The sequence below is a fragment of the Myotis daubentonii genome, chromosome 10 (assembly GCF_963259705.1).
Source record: "Myotis daubentonii chromosome 10, mMyoDau2.1, whole genome shotgun sequence".
NCBI classification, from domain to species: domain Eukaryota; kingdom Metazoa; phylum Chordata; class Mammalia; order Chiroptera; family Vespertilionidae; genus Myotis; species Myotis daubentonii.
Window position 1 is genome coordinate 57,931,620 of NC_081849.1, and position 7,101 is coordinate 57,938,720.

Consider the following 7,101-nt stretch of genomic DNA (forward strand, 5'->3'; position numbering starts at 1 on the left):
AGTCTCTAATGTTGAAGGCTATGTTGTCGGTAATTAATAAATTTCTTAGAAAGTTCTGCCCCTGGATATATAAAAAACACTTTCAGGAACATTACAGATTTAAAATGATTCTGAAATGAATGATTCTAACCCTAACCCGTGTTATATTTAGTGCTCAGATCAGAATATACTGTCCACAACCTACACACTCTCACATACAAATGGAACACTAAGCCTTTGGTGTTAAATTTATAACTGCTAAACACTCACCAAGAATTCTGTAATTAAAAATTGTCTTAAAAATTCCTGAGAAAAACAGTATTTTATTCTAGCAGTAATTATATTTTGTTGTTTTAGGCTGATCCTTTACAATCATTAGATATTTTTCTCAACAACCTAATAGCAAGTTAGCATCACATTTAATTTCGAACATTTTAGAAAAACAAATACCGAGTCTTTTTCATGATGTCAGCTTGCCCTGTTTTCACCAGCCTGCCCAGCACTGGCCAGGGATGTTAGGTACCTCCAAGACGAGGTAACATTTCTCTAAGTTTTCTCCAATGTGTGCAGGTGACCTTGCCTCCAGTTTTACTACTGAAGACCAGCAAATAAAAATCCATAACATCCTAGGTGTGTCTGTACCTTCACCTCAACGATACCACTATCCTTGGTCTGTTAGGCTCACCTCCAATAGATGGGGAGGCAGATTCCCCTAACTCCAAGGTTCACACCCTTCCTTGCAGTTTTCATGCATTTGGCATCTACATTTCCCTAGTCCAGAGCTTTCTCTCCTTCTCTAGAATCCTGAGGGGGGGGGGGAGACTCATCCCTCCTGCATCCCTTTTATTAAATTACTTCTTTACCTCCTGTCTCTAAAATAATTTTTGATCTCCTGAAAGCTGGTTTTGTTTTCTACCCTTCTATGTATTGTTTTGTTGGAAGCTTACTAACTCCCTTCTTACCATAGACTGATTCTCCATGGCCCTGCAACCAAGGTGCACCTCAATGAACATTTTCCCCCTTTTCACTTCCATATTAGTTGCCCTGCACCTTTCACTTTTCTTAGTTAGTTATTCTCCCCACCACTCCCACCTAGCGACAGGCTTGATTAGGACCATTTGTGGTTCTTTCTCTACCTCCACATACTGTCCCTTTGGAACTCGTCCCTCTGCAACTGCTAACTTTCACCTCTTTAAAAAACACAAGATAGCCCTAACTGGTTTGGCTCAGTGGATAGAGCGTTGGCCAGCGGACTGCAGGGTCCCAGGTTCGATTCCAGTCAAGGGCATGTACCTTGGTTGCGGGCACATTCCCAGTAGGGTGTGTGCAGGAGGCAGCTGATTGATGTTTCTCTCTCATCAATGTTTCTAACTCTCTATCCCTCCCCCTTCCTCTCTGTAAAAAACCAATAAAATATATATTTTTAAAAAACACAAGATAAAAAGAAACCTTATCTCCGATGTTTATGGAGCATTCTTTTCCTTTGAGAGCATAGCAAAGCCAAGCACACAGACTCTGGAGTCAGACGGTTGGCTTCACACATAGGATATGAATGATTGGAAAGGTTTCTTACTCTTTCTGAGCTTGAGTTTCCTTTATACAGAAGGAAGATAATGGTAATACCTGCCTCATTGGATGGTTGGAGTCGTCAATTAGTAATGTATGTAAAACCACTTTTTGCCCAATGACCAAAACTGGAACAATTTGCCTCCCTAATATGCTATGACAAGCACACTTAAGCTCTCTGTGTATTCTCAAAAACACAAACCCAGAGAAAATGGTTTGTGTTTTTGAGAATACACAGCTTAAGTGTGCTTGTCATAGCACATTAGGGAGAAAACGTCAGACAAACCCAAATTGAGGGACATTCCACAAAATTCCTGAGAGTAGTCTTTCAAGTATCAACGGGGTGAAAAACAAGAAGAGACCAAGACGTCACAGATCAGAGGAGACCAAGGAACATGATGACTAAATACAACACAGCATTCTGGATTGCACCCTTTAAAGGACATTAGGGTTCTGCAGGACTCTGAATGAAGTCTAGTTTTATTAACACTATTGTACCAATGTTAATTTCCTAGTTTTGACCATTATAACATGGTTATGTAAGATGTTAAGTTACAAGAACCTGGATGAAGGAAATAAGTTCTCTATATCCTGGCTTTTTATGTAACTCTAAAATTATTTTAAAATAGTTTATTTAAAATAATTTTATATACTCTGCACATGGATTGGAAAGATTAATATTGTTAAAATGTCCTTACTATCTAAAATAATATACAGATTCAATGCAATGCTTATTAAAATAGTGGCATTCTCGGAATTAGAATAACTAATTCTAAAATTTATATGGAACCACAGAAGATCCCAAATAGTGAAAGCAATCTTGAGAAAGAAGAACAAAGTGGGAGATATTACGCTTCCTGATGACAAACTATACTACAGAGCTACCATAATTAAAACAGTATTGTTCTGGCCTAACTATAGATGTATGGATCAATGGTATTAAAGAGACAACGCAGAGATAAATCCCTGCTTTTATGGTCAATCTATGACAAAGGAGGCAAGGATAAACAATGGAGTTAGAATTATTTCACTAAGTATTATTGAAAAAAACTGGACAGATACATGCAAAAATATGAAATTGGATCACTTTCTTACACCATATACAAAAATAAACACAAAATGGATTAAAGACTTAAATGTTAGGCCTGAAACTATAAGACTCCTAGAAGGAAATGTAGGCAGTAAACTCTTTGACATTGCTCTTAGCAGTATCTTTTTGGCTATATCTCTGCAAAGGAAAGAAACAAAATAAAAAATGGGACTAAGTTTTTGCACAGAGAAGGAAACCATCAACAAAATGAAAAGACAACCTACTAAATGGGAGAAGATACTCACAAATGATGTCAATAGGGGTTAACTTCCAAAATAATTCAAACAACTAAACAAAAGAATTCCAACTGAAAAATAGGCAGAGAACCTTGAAGAGACGTTTCTCCCAAGAGGACAGATGGCCACTAGACATATAAAAAGATGCTCAACATCATTAGTCGTCAGGAAAATGCAAATTAAAATCACGAAGAGATACTCGCACACCTAACAGAATGGCCATCATCAATAAATCAGCAAACAAGGTTTAGCAAGGATGTAGAGAAAAGGGAATCCTTGTACACTATTGATGAGATTGTAAATTAGTGCAACCACTCTGGAAAAAGGCATGGAGATTTCTCAAAAAAAATAAAAAAAGAATTTACATATGATCCAGCAATTCCACTTCTGGGTATTTATTCAAAGAAAAAAACCACTAATTTGAAAAGATAAATGCACTCCTATATTCATTGCAACACTACTAGTGATAGCAAGACATAGAAACTACTTAGATGTCCATCAATAGATGAATTGATAAAAAATAGTTTGTTGACTATTGTATACAATAAATATCTGCCATTACTATTTCCTTGATAGCTAAACAGCCTTTTCAGTTGGAGGTAAACCTATGCACTGACACCAATCCTCCTCCTCTGTTTACTGTTGATTTGATGAGTATCTTGGTTTTTCCTCTCCAATTCAATGGTCCTTTCCACCGTGATCTCCTGACATCATCCTTTTCAATTACCTTGTTTCCATAGCTCCTATACATCAACCATAATAACCTATTTTCCATGCCAGTTAAGGACAGCCACACCTCAGACTGCGAGCATTGGTAACTGCCTTACGTCAGCTTGAAATTTCCTCTTCTAATCACAGCCTCTTCTTTCTCCTTTCCCAATCCTTTCTTCTTTGTTCAACTAACTCTTCACTCCATGGTGATCTCCAGGCCCTGAGTACACACTATTAGCCTGGACCAGCGATGGCGAACCTATGACACGTGTCAGAGGTGACACGCAAACTCATTTTTTTGGTTGATTTTTCTTTGTTAAATGGCATTTAAATATATAAAATAAATATCAAAAATATAAGTCTTTGTTTTACTATGGTTGCAAATATCAAAAAATTTCTATATGTGACACGGCACCAGAGTTAAATTAGGGTTTTTCAAAATGCTGACACACCGAGCTCAAAAGGTTTGCCATCTCTGGCCTAGACCAGTGGTCGGCAAACTGCAGCCCTTTGAGTGTGGCTCTTCCACAAAATACCACGTGCGGGTGCGCACGTACAGTGCGACTGAAACTTCGTGGCCACACTCAAGGGGCCAAAGAGCCACATGTGGCTCGCGAGCCACAGTTTGCCGACCACTGGCCTAGACCTTAGAATCAGGATGTCAGCCATAGTTCTGCTCCTATGCTGGAGCTGCCCACTCCCTTATTGGTAACAGCCACTCTAATCCATCACTCTGGCCAAACACTTTCTGATCAGCAGTCTTGCTGGAAAGAGTGACAAAAGTGAAATAATGAGCCTTGCCAAAGGATATTGCCAACACCAATATTATTATTCTTAGCAAGAGAACCCTAATTTTACTCTGGAAAGTTACCCTTGATTATGTCAGCAGACCCAGTGGAACCACAAGAGTCCTTGTAGGGGGAAAGACAAGAGGGTCAGAGAAGGGGATGTGAAAATAGAAGTAGAGGTCACATACCACATACACACCACTTGATTGATTTGAATATGCCTTGCTGCTGGCTTTGTAGAAGTAGAGGTCACACACTACACACCATACACCACACACCACATACACATACACACACACACACACACACACACACACACACACACTACACACCGCACCACACACATGCACGCACACACCCACACCCACTTGATTGATTTGAATATGCCCTGTTGCTGGCTTTGAAGATGGAGGGCCACAGGTCCGAGAATGCAGGCAGCCTCTAGACCAGTGATGGCGAACCTTTTGAGCTCGGCGTGTCAGCATTTTGAAAAACCCTCACTTAACTCTGGTGCCATGTCACATATAGAAATTTTTTGATATTTGCAACCATAGTAAAACAAAGACTTATATTTTTGATATTTATTTTCTATATTTAAATGCCATTTAACAAAGAAAAATCAACCCAAAAAATGAGTTCGGGTGTCACCTCTGACACATGTGTCATAGGTTCACCATCACTGCTCTAGAACAAGCATGTCAAACTCATAGCCCAAAGGCCACATGCCTCTTTATCTGGCCCGTGTTAGCCTTTGAGTTTGACATGCTTGTTCTAGAAGCTGGAAGACACAGGCACCAAGTCTCCCCTAGAGCTTTCAGGAGGAACACAACCCTACACACACCTAGATTTTAGTACTTCTGACCTCCAATATCGTGAAATAATAAATTTGTCTTAAGCCACTAAAGTTTGTGGTAACTTGTTACAGCAGCATTAGGAAACTAATACAGTGGTCCTAGATTTTAAGAAGAGAGGCATTTGGGAAGAAACATTTACTTCTCCATTATATTCATTTCTAAAGAACAGAAACACTGTTCTCTGTACCTCTCCCTGGCCATCCTGGGAGGGAGGACCAGGGAGGGCTGGAGTATTCCCCATCCCTCCTCTTTACTCAGCTACATCTGGGCCTGCAAAAGAACCTCCACTTTATGAGCCGACACGGTGCCTGATCAGCTGCAGTCTTGCCTTGGCATTTCAAAGCAACACACTTTGCCTTTTCCAGATGTTTAGGTTATGTCAGAAGCCAGGAAATATATTGCTTACGGCCTCACATGTGCTTCTGAAGAAGGGTCTTGAGATATGTGTCTGGTCTTTGCAAATAACACTAAAGTTTTTTGTTTTTTTCAGGAAAAACCTGATTCCTAGAAGAAAAAGGGCTTCATTCACTACAGTAAGACATTACACAAGCAGTGTCAGTTAATACATCTTTACATGTTTTTTTTTCCTGCACTTTAAAATAACAAAGCTATTTGAGGATGCTTTTTGCAGCTATGCATATCAATGCATATATAAGAAAGAAATACGTTTTTATCTGTACTATGATGTAATCACCTAGTTGGTTCTACAAAAAGACCATTAAAAGAGAATGTGTGACCCAAATGTAGTATATATAAATACAATTATTATTCAGCCTTTAAAAAGAAGGAAATCCTGTTATTTTCAACAACATGGATGACCCTGGAGGCCATTATGCCAAGTGAAACAAGCCAAGCAGAGAAATATACTGCATGATATCACTTATATATTGAATAAATTTTTTTTTTAAAAGTCAAAATTCATGGAAATAAGAGTAGAAAAGTGGTTGCAGTGGCTCAGGGGTCAGGGAAATAGAGGATGGTAAAAGGGTACAGACTTTCAGCGATAGGGTGAATGAAGTCTAAGGATCTAATATGAAATATACTGATGACACTGTATTGTATAATGGAAATTTTCTAAGAGAGTAGAAATTAAATGTTCTCACCATAGGAGGAAAAATGGGGGGGGGGGGGCAGGGGTATGTGATGTGATGGGTGCGTTAATTAACTTGATGGTGGGAATCCTTTAACAGTGTATACATTTATCAAATCCTAATATTGTATACCTTAAATATCTTACAATTGTATTTATAAATTACACCTCAATACAGTTGGGTGGCGGAATATATTTTTGAATGGTAGAAGCTGACTATGAGGCAAACCTGCTTGAAAGGAGTGCCTTTTTTGTCTTGATGTGGACCAGGGCTTCTCACTCATGGCACTATTGACAATTTGGGACAGAAAATTCTCCCTTGTGTGGAGGGCTGTGCTGTGCCTTGTAGGTAATTAGCAGCATCCTTGGCCTCTACCCAACAGATGCCTGAAACAGCCCTACCCAAACTTCTCCAGATATTGCCAAATGCCCCTTGGCAGTGTGTGTGTGGGGGGGGGGGGGGCGGGGGAGGGAGGTCGGGGGGAGGGGAGATGCCCTTGGTTGAAAAATCACTAATAGAAGGAACATTTCAAAGAGAACAGTTTCATGTGTTGGAGATGGTCCAGGAAATGGAATTAAATGGTGGTTTTCTGAGAGATTTTACCTAGTCTTGTATCTTTCTCTTTACCAAGTGCCCCCATGAAATTAGTCAATAGCTCTTTGCTCTGTGGGGCCTACCTAGAATAGATCACTTGGCAGAGAGAGTTGATTAGAAGGGAGCCAATTATTCATACAGAGACCAAGAAGAGAGGCCTTTGATTGATAAATTATGCATGATGAGTAAGGC